The 22,447-nt window shown below is 39.6% G+C and overlaps 1 protein-coding gene across 5 annotated transcripts in view; it reads right to left on the reverse strand.

Moving 5' to 3' along the window:
* HS3ST5 (heparan sulfate-glucosamine 3-sulfotransferase 5) overlaps positions 1-22,447 on the reverse strand; it is a 188,460-nt gene that overhangs the window by 106,392 nt on the left and 59,621 nt on the right. For all 5 annotated transcript variants that reach the window (XM_060689092.2, XM_034409200.3, XM_034409197.3 and 2 more), the window contains exon 2: positions 20,205-20,407. The gene's annotated coding sequence lies outside the window, so the exon portion shown is untranslated. The remainder of the gene's footprint in view (positions 1-20,204; positions 20,408-22,447) is intronic.

Here is a 22,447-nt window from a genome sequence, read left to right on the forward strand (position 1 = left end):
AAGATAGAATATAATCCAATATCACAACTAAACCATTTCTCAGGGGCCAACACTTATAATTTCTTCTGTAGAAGAAACCTTATATTGTTGTCTATAGTATACCTTGCTAGGTCTGATTACTATGCATTTCATCATTATTACAGGTAGCCACATCATGACTCCTCTGCTGCTAGACTCAGTGGTGGGATTCAGCCAGTTTGCACCACTTTGGCAGAACCGGTTGTTAACTTTCTGAGCAGTTTGGTGAACTGGTTGTTAGAAGAAATCATTAGGGCAGAAAATCGGTTGTTAAGTTATTTGAACCCCACCACTGGCTAGACTGCTTCTGTTAGGGTCATTAGGAAGGGGGAAAGGATGATAGCCGCATTACAGAAGTAATAATAAGATTTCTAGTATCTTCATTTGAAATGGCAACACCGTTGCTGTCAGTTAGTTCAAAAGATTCTAAGATAGATGGATAAATAATCTGAGCAGATATAAAACAGATTCTGAGACATTAGATGGACTTAAAAACCACTCTAACTTAATACATATTTCTAGCCTGTTAGGGAGAAGATAGACAAAAAGCACCATATCATATTGCTTGGTTCGGTAATAAAACTAGAAAACTGTTGCACCTTGTACAATATCCTTGTTAGTTAAAATGACTCTTCATTTATGGATGCCACAAACAACTATTCTATTACATTCTGACCAGTTAACGTATTCTGATCGTTCTTATTCACGCCGCCTATTTTGTAGATGGATTTCTAAATCTGCTTTTCTACCTGTGGGCTCTGATCTTGGACTTCCTCTTCTACACATTTTCTCTCCTTATTTGTCTAAATGTGACTTCTTTTACCCAATCCAGGTGGGGTTGTGGTTCTACTTGACATGAATGACTGCCACATTATTTTTTTTTCATTAATAAAAAAATGCCAGTGTTGTCATTTGTCAAAGAAACAATGGTTATTCTTCTAGACAATTAATTAATTGTGCGACCGGTTCACTCGCACAGAGAGGGCCTCCTCAGGGTGCCGTCGGCCAGGCAGTGCCGGCTGGCGACCCCCAGAGGGAGACCCTTCTCTGTGGCAGCATCTGCCCTCTGGAATGACCTGCCCCGAGATACGCACGATATCAGACCTCCGGACTTTTCGTCGGGCCCTGAAGACACACTTGTTCCATCTAGCTGGGCTGGCTTGATCCCACCCTCTCAGTTTTTTAATCGAATTTCAGTTTTAATTGGGTTATTTTAAATTCGGGCCAAAATTATTTAATTGTTTTTTTAAATGTTTTTAAATTTTATATGCTATGTTTTATCCTGGCTGTACACTGCCCCGAGTCCCGCAGGAGAAGGGCGGTATAGAAATATAATAATAATAATAAAATAAATAATTAATTAATATTTTCTGCACTCACTGCTAGATAAAGTCTTCATAAAAAGCATAATAAATTAAGGCAAATGTCACCTGAAGTTTAAGGTTTGGAGTGAATAATGGAGAAGACAGAAAAAGAAGAGATATGGTATATAAAAGAATGAATACACAACTTAACAGTATTTTCCAAACCATTTCCTGACTTTTCTTTCTTCTAATGAGATTGCATTTTCTAAAGCACTTTTGAAGAGCACATCACTAATATCTAAACTGTTCAGCCCTTAAGTAAGTGTGCATTTAAATAACACTTATGCATAGGCACACAAAATCTTTTAAAGTTCCTGAACCTACTGAGCAAATTCAGTGGGGATTTTAATTAACTCTTAAGTACTGCACTATTCACAATGAAGTAGTTTTTCTTCGCCATAGGAAAACATTCAGCAAAAGGTATTGGAAGATGAGAGGAAAGAAAAGAAGTTATTTTTCAAAACAAAACGTAGAAGACATTATAGCAAGGTAATAATTGGAGAGGCACAACAGTATCATAATGGAGACTGCATCCTATTCTATAGCAGTTCAAGCAAGCACAAAGACTTTGTCAAGAAATAACATTTAGTGTCTCATGACACAATAACAGGCAATCAAGAACTCCAATAGTCATTCCAAAGGTTAGCAAGCTAGACTAATAGTTCTCAGTTGTATACCAAATAGGGCAGGTGAAGAAGTCTTAAGGTCACAAGATGAACAATCATGCAGTAGATAGACTAATGAGAAAACATTGATAGAACAGTGTTCCTAGTAAAATTCCTGGCTCTGGCTTTAAGGCTCTACAGTTTCAACTGATATTTAATAAAGTCAAATCAGCCAAAGATGCTAATCAGGGATAAGAGGCATTCATGAATTAACCCTTTAATTTAAGGAAGGTTACACAGAAAATAGGCACTTCAATAATTATGGTGTTGCAGAAAGTTTCTTTGGTATTCAAAGCAAATATATATAATAAAGAGGAACTAAACTAAAGTTTAATTTTATTAGCTGTTTTATCACGTCGAAGGAACGTGTAAGTTTGGGAAATGTCTCATGCTACTAAGCTAGTTCAGTATTAACCAATGAAAAAAATAAGGATGGGATTGATGAATAGTGCCTGCAAAGGAGGAGATGGTATGATGGACTATAATGAAGTGGCTGTTTCCTAGGAAAAAGGAGCACGTACCAAGGAGGCGAGACAAGAGGAAGCACAGCCCAGAACTACATTGGAGACAGAGGAAGAGAGTTAGGAAAACCACTCCTTAGAATATTCCAGGTTATAGTCATTGGGGTGAGAGTAGTGAAAGGTTTAGTCTGGCAAGCGTTTGTCTATTAGGTGTGAAAAAATAAATTGAACTTTAGCTAGATTGTTTATTAACCGCTTGTTTATTAGCGTTCCAAACTGGTAGTAAAGATAAGTAGAACCCATCCCTGCAGTATATGGAATAAAAAAAGCAAAATAGCTATTCTCAGTTAATATGGCTATTTGGTATGAGCTTTTCTGAGTGAGTGTGTATGTGTGTGTGTGTATCTATCTATCTATCTATCTATCTATCTATCTATCTATCTATCTATCTATCTATCTATTCATATCTATATGTAACAAACTAATCCTTTTCCAGTTTCCTTTTGCAGTCTTGATATACTTAAAACTGACTTTTAATAGCCAAATCCAGTAGCACATAGAAAACATGTTATAGTCATCCATCATCACACATTTGCATTTATACCAGTTAGAGTTTATCCTCAAAACACATAAACATCTTTCTTTTGCACTTTGCACTAGTGGGTATACCATTTATCATTTGCCTAATATATCACTGTGTGATTTCTTTATCTGTGTCTTTCCCCCCACAATATACATGTAGAGAAGAAAGAGAACCTGGTCTTTTACTTGATTTTAAATTAAACTCTATCAGGAATTCAGGATCATTTTATATGGTGTATAGCTTACTATTGGCTCCTATCTTAGCTGCTGTTGTTTCTTTTAGCAACAGACAATTCTGTTATCTCAAAGTTGAGTTTAATTTGATTTGATAAATAAATATAAAACTAATCCATAAGGAACAAATACAGAATCAAATTTTGAAAGAGTCTATTGATACCATCAAGTGCTTTGCTCAATATAGGAATCCAAATTAAAGTATTCCTGACAGAACATTTCCATAAATTACCTCTATTACCTCTCTGAATAATGATTGAACTGCTCACTGTTAGGAACCAAAATCCTAATATTTAAAAGAATTTGGCCTTTGATTGCTATTATTTCAGGTCTTGGACAGTCAGCCCGTCTAGGTCAGGGGTGTCAAACTGAAGGCTCATGGGCCAGATTTGGCCCACCGGGTGCTTAGATCCAGCACGTGGGCTACCCTGAAAATAACAAAGGACCAGCCTGCAGTACCTCTGCCAGTGAAAGTGGATGGACCCTCCCAAGCTCCATTTTCTCTGGCAGAGGATTGCAGGAGAAAAAGAAAAGATGGCCTCCAGGGCTGACACAACCCTTATGCTGCCCTCAATGAAATCGAGTTTGACACCCCTGCTCTAGATGATCCAGACAACGACATCAGTTCCACAAGAAGATTATATGGAGACAGGCTATGCTAACAAAATCTTGCAAGCCTGACTGTGCCTTCTTCTGATAATCCAGAGAATCAAGAAGATCCTGCTTGAGTTGCTTCTGGATGCTATCTTGTTTCTCTGGACTTAAATAATGTTTTAGCCAGGGGTGAAATGCTCCCAGTTCGGACCAGATTGCCCGATCCGGTAGTGATGGTAGCGAGTGGTTCGGAGAACCAGTAGCAAAAATCCCTGCACCCTCCCCCCATGCCCAGCTGAGCCGCGCGATCATCAGAGGCTGTTTTTTTTAATTTTAAAAGCATTTTTTTCTATAACCTCTTTGGCTGGAGAAATGCTTTTAAAAGTAAAAAAAAAGCCTCTGATGATCGTGCGGCTCAGCTGGGATTGTCAGAGGCTTTTAAAAGCATTTTTTCTACAACCTCTTCGGCCAAAGAGGTTGCAGAAAAAATGCTTTTAAAAGCCTCTGACGATGCCAGCTGAGTTGCCTGATCATCAGAGGTTTTTAAAAGCATTTTTTAACGACCTCTTTGGCCAAAAAGGTTGTAGAAAAAATGCTTTTAAAAGTAAAAAAAAAAAAAAAGTTGGCTACGCCCACCCAGTCACATTGCCCCCCACCACCAAGCCACGCCCACAGAACCGGTAGTAACAAATTTTACATTTCACCACTGGTTTTAGCCTTCTTTGCTTATACAGTGGTTCTTGCTTATTTCTGTCAAGGTCATTTCCATTACTCTCTACGTATGTTCTGGAGCAGTGAGGGCAGACTTTTATCTATATGACATCCTTTCTGGTATTGGAAGAATGTTATTGTATCAGTCCTGCACTAGTCTTTTCTGAAGGCTGAATATATCTAATCCTTCAGAATCTCTCCAGAGGGCATAGCTTCTGATTCTTTTATCATCATTTTTTGCTTTTCTCTGAATTTCCTGTCTTAATTTCTTAGAATCATTCTTAAAGTGAGATCAATGCAAAATAAAATGGAATAATTTCCATAATTCGGAAGTTTTGCTTCTGTTGACATAGCCTAAAACTGCCTTTGAGTTTCAGAACATTTTCTGGACCATCATGTGTCAGCTCAGATTCAATTTGCAGTCAGCCATGAAATCCTTTGCTAGCCTCATTTTCTCCTGAGATTTCACTTTTCTGACATCTGTTCTATAGGTAAAGGTAAAGGTTCCCCTCACACGTATGTGCTAGTCGTTCCCAACTCTAGGGAGTAGTGCTCATCTCCGTTTCAAAGCCAAACAGCCAGCGCTGTCCAAAGACATCTCCATGGTCATGTGGCTGGCATGACTAAATGCCGAAGGCGCACAGAACGCTATTACTTTCCCACCAAAGGTGGTCCCTATTTTTCTACTTGCATTTTTTACATGCTTTCGAACTGCTAGGTTGACAGAAACTGGGACAAGTAACGGGAGCTCACCTCGTTATGCGGCACTAGGGATTCAAACCGCTGAATTGCCAACCTTTCAATCGACAAACTCAGTGTCTTAGCCACTGAGCCACTGTGTCCCTTGTATCTGTTCTATAGTTTTGGCTTAAATTTATGAATTCCTCCTTCTCTTTTTTACTCTCAGATATATATTCTCTTGTCATGCTAAGTATATCAAAATTCTGTTACATTACATTACATTACATTACATTACATTACATTATGTAAGATATGCAGTTGATTGGCTGATACATTCACTTACTTTTATCATTTGTTCCTTTCTATAAATATGTATCCTTTTTTAAAAAAAATATGTAGTTTTATTAAGTACTGTTTTTTTGACCAAAATAAAGACTTTCATTCATATATCTCTGTGACTGGGTGTTAGGGGCAAATAACCAGGAACATTCATTTGATAGAAAACACAGAAGAGTTTATTATTCTACCTCTAGTACAAGAATCTATTCAACTAATAGTCAAAACTAAATTGGTGCTAGATAAGGGTCAATGGATTTCATAGGGGGCTGGACTTAGGTTTCTTTGTGGCATTGTGTCAATACAATGACTCCAAATTGATGATACATTTAACCCCAAATTCCAGCTCAGCCTGCTGTTCTCCTACAGTGGGTCCTCTTTTATTTTCCTGTTTCTGTCTGTTTATTGTTGTTGTTGTTGTCAGACCCTTGCCAAACCTTTTGTTTTAGCTTCATAGTCTTCTTCTGCTGTCCTTCGTGTTTTCTTCTCACTAGAATTGTTTGCAACTGTTTCAGCTTTTGGGAGAACCGGTAGTAAAAGGAAAGCTACCGGTTCAGTCAAAACTGGTAGTTAAAAAAAGCTATCGGTTCCTACAAACTGGTATTTCCGACAATCAGCTGTGCCGTGTGGTTTAGCTTTGCTAGAAAGCAGGAAATCCTGCTTTTCTTGCTATCAAAGCTAAACCGCGCGGCACAGCTGATTCCCCCCCTTTGTTGTTCTACTTACCTTCCAAAGCCTCCTTTTGGCACGTACTGCACATGCGTGCACACACAGCATGCGTTTGGCATGCAGCGCACATGCGCGGCCAGCGAACCGGTAGCAAACCGGTTCAGATTTCACCACTGGCTTGTCATCATAACTAAGCTTTTATTATTATTAGGTACTCCCACTCATCTTCAGTTCTTTTTCCTTTTAGCTGCTCCAGACAGCTATTTATCATTGCTCTGAATTTATTCAAATCTTTTTTGAAGACAAAGATAACTGTCTATGCTCAGTTCTAAAATATTTTATATGTTGATGTGGGATTAAGATCATACTGAATTATTAAATTTAATTGAAACTAGCAAGTTTCATGGGAACTGGTTTGTTGCAGTGGTTAAGGCCCTAGGCTAGAAATTGAGAGATGGTGAATTCTAGTACTGATTTAGGCACAAAGCCAGCTGGGTGACCTTAGGCCAATCACTCTTTCTCAGCCCTAGGAAGGAAGCAATGGCAACTACTTTCCAAATCTTGCCAAGAAGACCTCTGCAACTTGTCCAGGCAATCTCCAAGAATCAAAACCTGACCTCCCTCCTCCAAATCTGTTTATAAAAGTTGCTTAAGAGTTTTATATTTTCCTCCTCTTACAATAAAATTCTTTGGAGTAATGTTTATGGATGCATCAAGCTCCAAAAATAGTCCATTTTACAATATGAATGACAGAGTTTTATTAACAGTATTTACAGAACTGAAAGGGAGAAGATTTCAAGAAATTCAGCAACTGAGCTATTTTCCATTTAGAACTAATTTATCTCCTAAAACATTAGGGTGAATTTCTCTCTCTCTCTCTCTCTCTCTCTCTCTCTCTCTCTCTCTCTCTCTCTCTCTCCCTCCCTCCCTCCCTCCCTCCCTCCCTCCCTCCCCCTCCCTCTCTCCCTCCCCCTCCCTCTCTCTCTCTCTCCCTCCCCCTCCCTCTCTCTCTCTCTCCCTCCCTCTCGCCCTCACCCTTATGTTTAAAATATAATCTACTCAGTCAATATTGAAAACCATAAGCAGAACTGGACAAAGTTCAGAATAACAGTCCCTAAAATAAATTTAATTTGCATGACAATACTATAGAAATGATATTCAAGTATAATGCTATTGAGAAAGCAAGGAAAGAAATAGGAAAAATTAATGAACTCCAATATTGGCTTCCTAAATAAAATTAATTGCATCAATTTTTTTTAAAAAAACCTGCAGTTAATCCCTGGAGTGTTGAAAAACTCCAGCATTTTAATGTTCTGAAATAAAGGTTTGCTTCCCCAGCATAAAAGATGTGAATAAGAAAAAAAAAAAATGAAACTAGGCAAGCATTGTATTGCCTTACCAAACTTGTCAGTTCTCAACCGCTGAATATACCACTCAGCATTTGGGAACAGAATGGCTTTGTTAAGTTTCTAAGCCTTCCTAATTATGCACATTTGAGAGTGCAGAATTCTTTCATTTCAGACAGCTTATATTATCTGATGTAGCTCTTTCAAAACTACTCAGAAACATCATCTGCCAGGATCAAAAGTAATTGAACTGATATCTACCGGATGCAGCTTTACTGTGTAATTTTTCATTTTCTTGAGAAGGCTTTTAACAGACAGAACATGACTACAGTCCCACAGAGGTATTTTGACATTAGACTTAATAAAGCATGAAGAACTCATTAATAAATAATGTTCTGCTAGGTTAACAAATAAAACTGAATGCCTGTGTTGAGTCCAGAAGAAAACTGTTAACAAGAATGTGGCCAAATGATTGATTAAAAAGGCTGCAACAACTCTTTTGCTGCCATACTTGACACAACCCAACATAACACTCCCTAATCTAAGGGGGAAAATCATACCCAAAGTCCATGTGTACTTGAATCAATGTATATAGCTTATTAAAGTTGAATTTTTGAGTCTAACATTTGTGAAAGCAAGTATCCATTCTACTGAATAAGAGATAGTTATCATATAAGTATCCTTTACAGAGAATACCATGGCTGTTGTTATTTCCTAGGTCCTAGGCAGTGGAAAAGATTTCCTAGGTCCTGGGTGGAAAAGATTTCCACTGCCTTCTTCTAGGATACTTTTTTCAACTTCCCATTCTAGTCTACAATCCTAATATTCATTAAAGATTATGATTCAAATTATAATCATATCTTGTCCTGCTTGGCTTCCAAGTACAGCCAAGATTGGCCAAATATGACTTGATTCCACCACATTAAAAGAAAACTGGTGCAAATAAATGACCTCCTGAGGAATATATTCTCTTTTGTATCTAGAAGATTATTTCAACTGTCCCAGAGTTCCTTATGAAAGGGGAATTATGCATATAAATGTACAAATGAAACACGCTGGCCCCATCACTTAATTATTGTCCCTACAGTTCAAAATTCAGAACACGGAATGGCAATCTCTATAAGGTTTCATACTTGGTGTACATTCAGTATGCTGTATAGCAAGTTATTCAAGCATGATGATAAAATTGGAATGTGTCTGTGTCTGCTATAGAGAAATATACTTCTATATTTCTGGGGAAGAAATGGTGAACTGAATATGGCACTACTAAAAAAAAGAGCTGAAGACCAAGCTGAATAAAGAAGCAGTGAGTAGACAAACTCTTTGATAATTCCTTTCTGTACAAAAAGAGGTCTTGACATAACCCACAAGTGCTCCAGATAGTTGGTCCACATAAGGAGACTGCAAAACAGTGATCTCCAGTGTGTTTAGTGCTCGGGAAAAATGGGGAAGCCATCTTCCTTCAGACCACATTCAGCACTTTTATGAATACTGGATTGGCATATTTCTTTTCCTAAACACTTTTGGAAATTGTTAAGTGCTTTTTAGCTATTAGGAATCTTTGGATCAACAAGTTTTACACGCACACACACACACATTCTAGCACATTATTTGAAAGGACTAAAATCAAGAATATTAAAAAATAAAAGGAAGGAATACAAGACTGGTTTATTTGATCAAGATTAAAATACCGGTTATGTTGTTACGTCTGGTAACTTAGTAGACTTTTACTGACCAGGCCTGAAATGATGAGGCTTTAAGAATTTGTTTATAGATAAACATGAGATGGAGAAAGAACAGATCCTTTGTTACATTTTAAAAGAAGTGCTGTTACTAAAAGTGTTTATACTTGTTGTGATGAAGGGGAAATCATTTCTTTATATACTGTACTACTTTTCTTTTCCTTTACTACATTCTTATTTTTTTTCTCTCTTTGCTGTTTTTTCCTCTGCATTTTCCCATTTTCCTTTTAAAGTTTGTATTTTTTTACCTTTTAATTGTAAATTTAATAAAATTAATATAAAAATAGCTATTGCACTTAGAAGAAAAACATTTTTAAGCAATTTGAGCAATAGGAAAAGAAGGTAGCATCACTGTTGACAAAACAAATAGAAATATGTCAGTGTTTGGTGCTGATCTTTATTTGATTCTCGTGCATGCTTTGTTTGTCTTCTTAGGTGGCTTAAAGGATGTCTTGCTACAGGATGGAAAGAAAAGTTTAGATGTCAGAAAAAAATAAACCTAACTAAGCCAAGTGAACTCTCAAACACGGATTATTTCGCATAGCATATTTAGTTGGCTGACATAGCAAAATAATTAAAATGCATACCAAATCTTCTAATTTCCTCATGGTAGCCATAACAGAAGAGAGGGTTTAATATGCAAATGAAAGGCCTATTGAAATTTATTCTCAATAAAGTGGGCTTAAATTCTATTCAGTGGTGGATAGCTCCCGGTTCTGTCCAGTTCTATAGATCTGGTAGTAAAATCGGCGGGAGGCTCCGCCCACCCACAGGGACATCATAAATGACGATCTGTATATGTGCAGAAGCTTCTGCGTATGTGCAGAAGCGCGCACGGCCCCATTGCGAACTGGTAGTAAAGGTAAGTAGAATCCACCCGATTCTACTCTACATCTGACATTATACTACACACTGATGCATATTGTTGTATACTCACATATATCTCTATAAGTCTGATTTTTTTTCCCTGGCATATGTAATTCCAGTGTTACATTGTTTTTTTTTTTTAAAAAAAAGATGTGTGTGTGTGTATACACTATATATATAAAGGGTTCCTGCAATCATGCAGATTTATGTATAACGTGGTACAATTAGTAAACATCTGTTTCAGATATATGATTTAAATGTGTATCTCCATATAACTCAGCTATAATGCTATGTTTTGTAGTATTATCAAGTGATTTGTTCCTTGAGTTCTGCATAACACCTAGTTGCTCAGGGATATACGTGGTGTTTTGCAATAAAAATAGAGATTATTGTTAACTTGAGTTCTGCTTTATTAATCAGTCCAACTTTACAGGCATGTATGTAAACTTTTAAAAAAAACGATTCTCCAATTGTTATTTCACACACAATATTTCACTATTTGATGTTTTCAAAGTGTATTTCTAGCAGAACTTCTCCCCCAACAAAGGGAACACTAGAAAAGAAAGGTGGCACATATTCAGTTCAGCAGGCTTTTCAACAAAAGATTTCCTAGTTTTAGCTTTTAATCTCTAGTCCACATTGTCCAATCTCTTTCTTATAAAATTAATAGCATCCTTTAAAAGAAGAGATGAAGTTTTCAGTGCCCACGAAGTATAAACAAAATAGGCATTGGTCTTACCTTGAAGGCCAAATTTCTTGATAGTTGTGTCATCGTCCAGATGTGGGCTGCTTCAGTCGGATCTGTTGCTGGCTGAGCCATAGTTTTTTTGACCATGCCCCTTGCTCCTCCCTTTGGGGCCCAGTTTGGCGAAGAAGGCCACAGGAACAAACTCCAACAGGAACCAACATCCTCAGAAATAGAAACTAGTCCAACAGGACAACTGGAAAATAAACTCCTTTAACATTTACAAAAAACAAACTGTACAGGCCCTGAGACAGAGGGAGGGGCTGGACGATGACACAACTATCAAGAAATTTGGCCTTCAAGGTAAGACCAATGCCTAATTTCCTTGATCCAGTTGTGTCATCGTCCAGATGTGGGACATACCAAAGTTTTGGCAGTCCTAAGAGCGGGATGACGAAGGGCCTGGGGAGACCCCTGACCGATGCACCTGTTGCAAAACCCTCCTGCCAAATGCCGCTTCTGCAGAAGCAAAGACATCTAACTTGTAATGTCTAATAAATGGCGAGCGGGTGGACCAGGTGGCCGCCCTGCAGACCTCCTCAAGGGAAGCCTGAGTTGCCCAGGCCGCCGATGTAGCCACACTCCGGGTGGAGTGAGCAGTAATTTGACTGGGAATAGGAACCGCCTGGGCTTGATATGCCGAGGCAATACATACTCTGATCCAGCGACCAACCGTTGTCGATGAAGCCTTATTCCCTAAGGAACTTGGCAAAAAAGAGACAAACAAGGCCTCCTCAAAGGGAGATGCCATCAAGGCGTCAAGGACTCTGGGTAAGTCCCAAGTGGGATACCTATGAATCGAGGAAGGCGGTAAGAGCCTGACACCTCTCAGAAATTTTCTAATAACGGGATGGTGAGTGAGCGGCTGTTCAGAGGGCTTGGATAGGGCTGTAGACAGTGCCGCCACATGTCTTCTAAGGGTGCTGTGGGCCAGACCGCCGTCCAAGCCATCCTGCAGGATATCTAGGACCTGAGGAGGGGAGGCTAGCAGAGGATTGATCTGGTGGGACCTACACCATCGTACAAAGGCTACCCAGGTGATATTGTAGATCCTAACCGTGGACCTGCGTCTACAAGCTTGTACAGTAGGAATCACCCTATCTGAATACATATCCCGCTTTAGGAGGGCCCTTTCAAGTGCCAAGCAGTCAGTTGGAGCCACTGAGGCTCCGGATGGGTCAGGACTCCCTGCCTCAGGATGATCTGGTCCGATGGAATCCTCCAATGGTGTGATATGGAGAGATTGACCAGATCCGCAAACCACGGGCGCCGTGGCCAGTGCGGAGCTATCAGGATTATTTCCGCCCTGTCGGCGACCACCTTCTGGAGCAGAGCTGGGATCAGAGGCAGAGGTGGGAAGGCATAGTGAAGACCGGGAGGCCATGAGAGGTGGAGAGCATTGATCCCTTCCGCTCCCGGAGTCAGGAACCTTGAAAAGAAGCGAGGAAGTTGAGTGTTCAGATTCGTTGCGAAGAGGTCTATGTGCAGAAACCCGAACCTGTTGCATATCGCTTGGAAAATGTCCGGATGGAGCTGCCACTCGGCATTGTCTATCTGAGTCCTGCTGAGGAAATCTGCTTGGATGTTTTCTGTCCCCGCTATGTGATCTGCTTGGATGGAGAGGAGATGTTGCTCGGCCCACTTGCCTAGACGAAAGGCTTCCTCCATGAGACGTCTCAAGCGAGTCCCCCCTTGATGATTGACATGTGCTTTTGCAGCTACGTTGTCTGTCAGCACCAGAACGTGATGGTTTTGAACAAACTGTTGAAACTGTATGAGAGCTAGGCGGATGGCCTTCAGTTCTAGCCAATTTATGGGGTTGGACAGGTCTGATGGAGACCAACGACCTTGAGCCACATGCGATTCGAGATGCGCCCCCCAGCCATGAAGACTGGCGTCCGTCGTGAGGGTGATCCTGTTTTGGTTCATGAAAAGACATCTCCGGTCTAGAGAAGGCGATGTCCACCAGTGTAGTGATTGCCTGACTGATAGTGGGACTCTGACAGTGGTCATGGTGTGAGCTTGTCGCTTTCGTTGGAAAGGCAGTAGAAACCACTGCAGGTGTCGGGCGTGAAGGCGTGCCCAGGGGATGATCTGAATGCAAGAGATCATTTTGCCTAGAAGTTTTGACAAGGTGGCCAATGGAACAGAAGGGTTTTTGTGAATGTGAGCTATCATGTCTTTGATGTTGGCTCGACGTTCCAAGGACAGGTAGACTGCGCCTTGATGTGTATCTATGATGGCCCCGAGGTGGACGAGTCTGTGGGTTGGTACTAAGTGACTCTTCTTGTAGTTGACTAGGAACCCGTGTTCGATCAAGGTTTGAATTGTGATGTGTAGATCGTGTAAGGCTTGGTCGTGAGATGGAGCTAGAATCAAAATATCGTCCAGGTAAGCCTGGAGTCTTACCGGTTGTTGCCTCAGGTGAGCTGCTACTACCGCCAGTACCTTTGTGAAGACCCTTGGTGCGGACGCCAGGCCGAAGGGAAGGGCCCGGTACTGTAGATGTTTTCCTGCGTAGCTGAAGCGGAGATATTGCCGATGCCTTGGAAGTATTGGGATGTGAAGGTAGGCCTCTGTGAGATCTATAGAAACTAGAAAGTTGTTGGGACGAATCCCCTGAATAATAGAGGTTAGTGAACACATTTTGAATCTGCGATACACTATGTAAGAATTGAGAGATTTTAAATCCAGTATTGCCCTCCACCCCACCCCACCCCGACCGTTTCGGAACCACAAACAGGATAGAATAAAATCCCTGTTTCCATTCGCTTTGAGGGACCTCCTCTATGGCGCGAATATGCAGGAGATGTTGAACAGCTTGTTCCATCAGGAGGCGTCTGGACTCGCTGCTGTAAGGTGGGCATTGAATGAAATGTGTCGGAGGTGTGAAGAGGATAGAAATTCCAGGGGGAGGCCAAATGTTACTATGGATAGGACCCAGAGGTCTTTCCACCTGTCTGCGAAGAGAGCCAGGCGGCCTCCAATGGGAGGGTTTGGAGATGAATTACTTACGGCTGCGGGACTGGCGGTAGCCGGAGCCATGAAAGGGCTGTGTGAATTGTCTGCCCCTATCCTGAAAGGACTGACGGTCCGAAGACCGGTTTGATCCCTGAGGAAAGCCCTGTTGGGAGGTGTTCCCATGGTAATAGGGACGAAAGGATGCCCTCTTGTAATAAGGATAAGATTGTCTGTCAACACGTGTAGATGTTGAAGGAAGAATCTTACGCTTGTCCCGTGTTTCAATGAGGAGGGGCTCAAGTGACTCACCAAATAATTTCGCTGCAGAATATGGAGCTGCAGCCAAACGCCATTTGGCCCGAAGATCTGCTGGCCACTGACGGAGCCAGATCATCCTGCGGGCTGATACAGTAGAGGCTAGGGCCCTAGAGGCGAATTTAACCGAATTTAGAGTGGCATCTGCTGAGAATTGAGTAGCAGCTATGATTTTATTAATATCCTGATGGAGGCGAACCTCACTAGGGGGCACTCTTGCTTGCAATTGCTGAAGCCAAAGGATGGTTGATCGGTTGAAAAAGGAGGCTGAGGCAGCCGATTGAATTGCCCATGCAGCAGTCTGGTGGTTCTTCTTGCACAGGAAGTCTAATTTTTTATCCTCTGGTCGTAGACCCTCGGAAGTATCCCCTGTCACATAGGAGGAGGGAGACGAAAGAGCTGCTACAGGACTGTCCACAGGGGGGACTTGCAACAGTTGAGCAAATTTGGGTGCAACCGTATAATACTTCCTATCTGAAGCAAGGGCAGAGGCCATGGTTGCAGGGCTAGACCATTGTTTCTTAACCACGTCTGTAAATAATTGAGGGATTGGAACAAAGGATTGTTCAGGAGTAGATTCAGCAAAAAGTCCCTTTTTATGATCCTGGCTATCTTCTTGCATTTCTTTAATGTAATCATCATTGTCTAGAGCTACAGTAATACATGCCTTATGTAACAGAGACTTAAATTTGTGTGGATGAAATAAACCTGTAAAGGCAGGTTGATCTTGAATTACGCCCTCATCATCGGATAAATCAGAATGGTAATCCATCTCCAAAGCAAAGGATTCACTAGCCCTTGAAGCAGTAGGGGAATGAGAGCCAGTAAGACTAACTGCAGGAGATACTCTAGCATGAGTGGAATGCTCAGAAATTATTGATCCAGAATGATGTCTTTTATAGGCATCCTCCACTCGAGAAGCAATGGCCCTTTCAATTAAAACCTGTAAGTTTTCTGGCAGATTTTTAAAAGGGTCCTCTGGGATCTGATCTTGCAAGGGAAACTCCCTTGCAGCCTGAGCTGGTGTCACATTTCTGCTAGGAGCAGGAGAAGCCGGAGAAATTATTTGACTTGCAAATGGATTTTGCAGAGTGCCCTGTTCTTCTTGAATAAGAACCCCTCCCTCACCTTCTGAAGACCAAGCTTGGTGAACTTCAACAATAGGAAGGGGGGAGTAGCGGGGGGAGGAGAGGTTTCCTTACTGGGCACATGAACAATAGCTTTTGAAATTTGCTTCTCTAAAGCCTTATGCCTCCATTGCAAGTCTTTTTCCTCTGTTTTAGAAGAGTGCTTGCGCTTGCAATCTGCTTTTTTTCCCTGAGGCATGGTATTTCCCTCCCCGTGGGAAGAACGCTCTGCCATTGCAATAGTATACTCACTGCGACCAAGATGTCGACTGAAAGATTTAGTTTCACTTTCACCACGTGGTAAGGTAAACAAAAGCAGAGGATCTGGCATTAGCTCACTGGCTGCCAAGTAACACGTGAGCAGAAGAAACTTGCTCTAGAGGTGACTGTCCAGGAAACCTAGAAACAGCCCCTTTTGTGGCCTTTACAGCCACAAAAAAACCTCGGCTGTAATATTGCCACGTGGAGAGTGTAAGGAAACCTTACAGCTCTCCTGTATAAGCTCCGTTGATGGTATAGGAGGATCGCTGGCTAAAAAAGGGTTAAAAAGCCTCCTATTGGCTTGTTGGTGGCAAAGCGGCAATTATCACCTTTCCAAAGTGCCGCGGCGCTTCAAAGGACCGCCCTACAGCTGTTCTGCGGTCTCGGGAGCTGAGGGCGGGGGCGGCGGCCGATTTTAGCGATTCTGGGGTTTGTCCCAGAAAATCACTACAAACTGTGGTGGTACAAAGGTTTAAACCCCCTGCGCTGTCGTTGGTGGTATAGATTTAAAAAAAAAACCCACCAAAGGGGAAAAAAAATTAAAAAGACGCGCGAAGAGGCTTCCAAAATGGCTGCCTCCTGGAGCTATTGAAAAGCCTGATAGAACAAGCTGCTCCAATAAGAGGTATACCGGTAGGCTATTATATACAAAATAAAACTAAAAATATTTCTTAACTAGCCTAGTAGACTGGAACCTCTGGAAAATTACAAGAAAAAATTAAATAGGAAAATAAATGAAAGAAATAAGAAAATAAAAGGTCAAAAAAACCTTAAAATTTAAATGCAATTGAACAGACCAGGGCTGAGAGCCAGATCTGTAGGAGATGTTATTCTCAGGCCGACTGAGCTTAAACTGGGCCCCAAAGGGAGGAGCAAGGGGCGTGGTCAAAAAAACTATGGCTCAGCCAGCAACATCCGACTGAAGTAGCCCACATCTGGACGATGACACAACTGGATCAAGGAAATGTAGTGATTTTATATAGTAGAAGAGATGTATGTAGAAGTATGTTAAACTGTATAACCAATAGGTTAAACGGCCTATATTTGACTGCACTATCAGATCTCGCAGACCATTCATTACACAGTGTTTTTTCAGCAGAGGTAGTTCAATGACTGATAATAAATGTGTGCTTAGTAATCCTATGGGTGCAAATTCAATAATAGAACTTATTCTCAACTCCCAATCCAATTGACAGTTCAGGGTCGAGCCTTTCCAATATACATGAGATGTTCACACAACCAAATTAAAAACTGAATTGAGGATGTGCTTTCTTCACCTCTACTTTTAAAAGAATTTTTTTTTAAACAAATGTTAAGAGAGCTGAATTTTTCTTACATCCAGTTCATCTGTTGGCAAATGCTTTGAACAACATTTAACAGAAGAGGCATTATCTACTGTTCTCAAAATTGTGCAAATCCTTCTAAAAAATGTCTATGCAAAGCTCCAGAGTGCATATGAAGCACTTATCTTCCAATCAATAAAACAGCCACATCTTTTTCCAGCTGCTTTTGCGAGCTGCTCCCAGCTGTCTTTGCAGATGTGTGCATGGGAAGCCACGGTATTTCACACACACACACAAAAGTGCAGAAATAATCAGAAAACACTGCTCTAAGCTTGTTTTTTGTTTCTCATACTCTTCTTTCGAGAAACGGTCAAAGTAACTTTAGAGAAAAGGAGCACAGTTCCTCTAGTGCAGAAGCAGATGATCCTGACTATAAAAAGAGTAGACTGAAGATGTTTCAAAAGCCAAGTGATCAGGATGAAAGAATTAAACTCTGAAATAAATTAGAGATCATCTGGCAGCGCTACATAGTAGACTAGAGTAAGAAACAGGTACCATGAAGATCTACACTTCATGTCAGGGTTCCAAGAAACACTCCCAATGAAAGAAAATTCCAAGGCTTGAGTTTCCTCAAAGTTACATTTTATTAGAGATTGGCATATCTGGGAAAACCTGAATCTGAAAGTTTCCAGGTTTTCCCCATCCAAAGAAAAGTTCAAGTCCCTGCCCAACACCCACAAGTCCATCACATGGTCCAATCAAAGCACCATCCCAACTGGAGATACCTCCCAAATCCAGCCTCCCAGGTGCAGGGCAAGACAGCCTTGACTCTCTGAGAAAGGAATGTTATTATGACTATATATCACTCATGCTCCATACAATCCCCCCTCCCAGTTTCCCACAACAGTAAATGTGACAGGCCTGAAGGCCCAATTCAAAAGATGGCTTCCAGGTCTGATACTTCATTTATCTGATTGTAGCTTTGATAGCAGATCTTCCCTCTGTTCTTCAAGGCCAAGGCTGCTTTTTATTAACTACAGTATATCATCAACATATGTTCACTGTTCTTGGTTACCTAAATGTGTTAATGTATCATCAGTTTTCAGTACTTTTTTTTCTTTTTGTGATTTCCCCCCCCACAACTTAAATAAAACAAAGCAGTATGCAAAATGCATAAATAACTCCTGCACAATTTGCATGTCTTGTAACATGAAAAAAATACTTCAAGATGTAAACAAAGATGTTTGTACAAGGACCAATAAATGAATATGTATAAACTGAAGATGGCTCTGCTACTACACCACTGCTTTCCTGTGCACCCAGTTTAGAAGATTATATTTCATTATGAAACCTCCATATTTTCATTTAATGCCTTTCCCTCTATTTGCTACTTTATCTCTGTTGATCCTGATAATCCCAATTCCCTATAATTCTATTGTAAAAATTATACAATATTTTAAACAGGAGCAGATCCAACAAAAAACGTATAGTCACATTTACTTTGAGTTTCCATTTAATTGCTATTAAAACCCCAAAATATGAATTTTTAAAAGTTAAAAAGAAGTGTAAACAACACAAGGTTTAACTCTTATGGACAAAAGGATAATTTGTAAAACGATTTGCAATATACTGATATACAGACTTAACACTGTTTTAATTCTTACCTTCCTTCTGTTAGTCAGGTTGGTATACATAGAAGTTAATCAAATTTGATAGATGATAGATAGATAGATAGATAGATAGATAGATAGATAGATAGATAGATAGACAGACAGACAGACAGACAGACAGACAGACAGACAGACAGATAGATTGATAGATGATAGATAGAGGTAGGTAGGTAGGTATCCATTCAGCATTATCACTATACAATACAGGCTTCAATGCAAGAAAAAAAAGGAAGCGCAAATACAATTTTTAAAAACCAGATAAATAAGTTTTTGTAGATAACTTGAATCTTGAACATAAACAATTTTGTATGCAGTGGAGACACTTAGCAACATGATAACATCTTGTTTGTGCTTGAAATACTCACTTTCAACGGAAAAATAGAGGCAGCATAAAGGAAGATGTAAAAACCTACAAGAAAAGAATGACTGGAAACAGAATATTGAAAGAGAGAGAGAGAGAGAGAGAAGAACCAGGAAAAACCTGACTTCCATAACATAAATGTACTGCAAAGACAGTAGGCTTCTTTAATGGCTTTTCCTCTTTCTGAGCCCAAGATTCTTCTCATTAAATCAGATTCTAATCCATCCTGGTGAATGATCTTATTACTGCTTTTTTCCCTGCTTGTTTATATGGCTGAAATTTTATGGTATTTTAAATCTCTTTTCTGATTGTTGTATGCTGCTCAGAGTGCCAGAAAACAGCAGCACAGAAAGGAGAGGAAAGGAGAGGAGAGGAGAAGACAAGAGAGGAGGGGGGGGGGAAGGGGAAGGGAAGGGGGGGGCACGGGAAGGGAAGGGAAGGGAAAAGACATTTTGATAGAATTCACATATATGTAATATAAATACATATTAAATATCTAAATAAACATATTAAGGTAAAAATATTTATGATGTAAAAACTCAAAGGTTGGATTGAATCTCTTGAACTTGAGTATTATGTCAAGAAAGTAGCAAAAGATGGATGGGTGAGAAGTAAAAGTATGTTTCTGAAATGCAGTTTCTTTTTCTATAGAAGTAGCAATAGTCATGGTAATCTACCATGTAATCAATCTTTCCTTCCTATGTTTAAGATCAATTTTATACGATGAAATATTTATCAGGGAAGTAAGATGGAATTTGGAAAAGGTTAAACCCTTTATAGTTAATGCCAGATCCCAATATATTTTTCCACATTCATACTCAAAAAAGCACTGGGAGATCCAATCATTAACTGTTGATACTGCATCCATTTTTTTCCCTTTGATAATTAATTTCCAACCCAAAATTCTGCAATTCCTAATCTATCATCAAATGCTCACATTCAGTATGAGCATTAGCTATTTTTTTTTCTAAGTGTGAACCAGAATCCCCTATAAAATATGCTCAGTCTTAGGCTTTGAAAGAAGCAGATCAAATAAAAATAAATTACTGATGCATTTACAGCAGGAAATACACCTCCACAAATACTTCAGAATAAAGGTTGTCCTTTCTGTAGCTCAGAAAATATTATAACATACAGTAAATGAAAGCATAGGCAAGTTATATGCAGAAATACAAAATATTGACACTGTAGGCTTTCAGAGTATCACTAACCTTTTTATCCTTTTGCTCATCCAAAGGATCTGATACATCTAGTTTTGATCACGAATATTCAAGGCAAAATTTATGTCAGCCGGTCTTCAGTGCTTAAAAGTCTTCAGCATTTATGTCAAGGACCAGTGATGTGTTAAAAAGGTGTCCAGAAACAGAAAAGATACATAGACACTTCTTCTCAATTGTGTTCTGACTTCTTAAAGCTGTAGAAAAAAGAGGAAAAAAATGTAATTCTGAGTAATGCAATTACATACATCCAGAACAATAATGACCGTATATCTGAGTTACAGATATTGTAAATGCTCTGATTTAGCATCCAACTGTATCTTCTTGAAAAGAATTGTTAATTATTTTATATTAGTTATTTTTACATTGAGTGTTTCTATAAGTAAACTCTCCACCACGACATGAACATGCTTAAATAGAGAAAGTTATGTTCTGGGGGAGCGGAGATTTGAAAGAAAATATTCAATTTATGATGACATTCAACCCATATTCAACTAGTAACTCTCTAAAATTTTACTGTTACTGTTTTTGTAATGATGTTTTAAGTGAATGCAGTAGGTTTATTACATTTAGGATTATTAAATCCAAATTGGATATGAGTATTAAATATATGGCTAAAATGTCTTTTGAATCAGTGTTCAGCAGCTATAGGACTTAAGATCAATCCATGATAGAAGTTCTGAGTCAGTGGCATCTGCAGAGAGTGTCAAAACAAGCAAGATGGCAATCCTAGCATTGGTGGAGTATATTATCTTTCCTGTTTTGATGCCGTTATTGACACTACTGCTCCAACAATGAAACTATGATGGCAATACCAACATTATGGGTATCCTTAAATGGTGGTTTCAAGTTTTTTTTTCAAAAGAGAAAAAGCAGAAGAAGATCATCTGTAGGTAACAAAATCATTGTCAGATATTACTGCAACATTTCCATTATTCTCACCACCATTTCCACTACCATTTCCTACCCTAGGTACATCTCTATCTACTTTCTCCATGCTGTGATGATTATACAAGTCTTGATCATGTTAGTTGCCTTTTTGCTCATCTAGTTCCAAAATGTTCTAAACCTTTCTCATAAAGCAAACATTCAAAATCTCTGATCACTTAGGTTATCCTTTTCTATACTTTTGGAGTTGTACTATTTCTTCCCACATGGGATGATCCATGCAATAATTTTCCAGATTCCAAAAATTTTAGTAAAGGCATTGCAATGTTTGCAGTTTTATTTTCAATCCTTTTCATATTGATCCCCAGTATTTGTATTTTTCAAAGCTGTGGCACATTGGATTGGTACATTCAGTTGACCATTCACCATTATCCTTCTCATCTTTTGTACTACCTTCTCTCATTGGTATCATTATTATGATTATGTTACTTTGTTGTTTGTAGTTACACTGAGAGTTTATGCAATGGAGAAAAATTTCTTATGTGTGTAATCACAAATAAAGCTGTTCTGTTCTGTTCTGTTCTGTTCAGAATTCTTCCCAATCATTTTTACCATGTGAATGATCTGGTATCATCTGCAAATTCAGCATGCTTTCTACTTAGCACTAGATCCAGATAATTTATTAATAAACTGAAAAAGCACAAATTAAGAAGTGAAAAAGCACTAGCCCTAAATTAAGATCCTTTAGGGAGTTCTTACTTTTTTTCATTGAGAAAAATCTCTATTCCTAATTAATCTCCTAATTTTCCTCCCCAGAAGACCGGCAAGGCAAACCTTATTTTCATGGAATTCATGCAGATTTTCCTTCAGCAAGGTTGTATTTCTATATGCATATTTCATTATTGTTTCTATCCATTTCTCCATAATATACATTAAACTGAACGCATTATAATTTCTCAGATTCCCTTAAAGGTAAAGGTAAAGGTTCCCCTCGCACATATGTGCTAGTCGTTCCTGACTCTAGGGTGCGGTGCTCATCTCCATTTCAAAGCCAAAGAAGCAGCGCTGTCCAAAGACGTCTCCGTGGTCATGTGGCCGGCATGACTAAACGCCAAAGGCGCATGGAATGCTGTTACCTTCCCACCAAAGATGTTCCCTATTTTTCTACTTGCATTTTTTACGTGCTTTTGAACTGCTAGGTTGGCAGAAACTGGGACAAGAAACGGAAGCTCACCCCATTATGCGGCACTAGGGATTTGAACCACTGAATTGCCGACCTTTCGATTGACAAGCTCAGCATCTTAGCCACTGAGCCACCATGTCCCTCAGATTCCCTTAGGTCCCTTTTA

This window comes from Pantherophis guttatus, chromosome 1, assembly GCF_059756535.1.
Source record: "Pantherophis guttatus breed Tessera chromosome 1, ASM5975653v1, whole genome shotgun sequence".
In the NCBI taxonomy this organism is placed as follows: Eukaryota; Metazoa; Chordata; class Lepidosauria; order Squamata; family Colubridae; genus Pantherophis; species Pantherophis guttatus.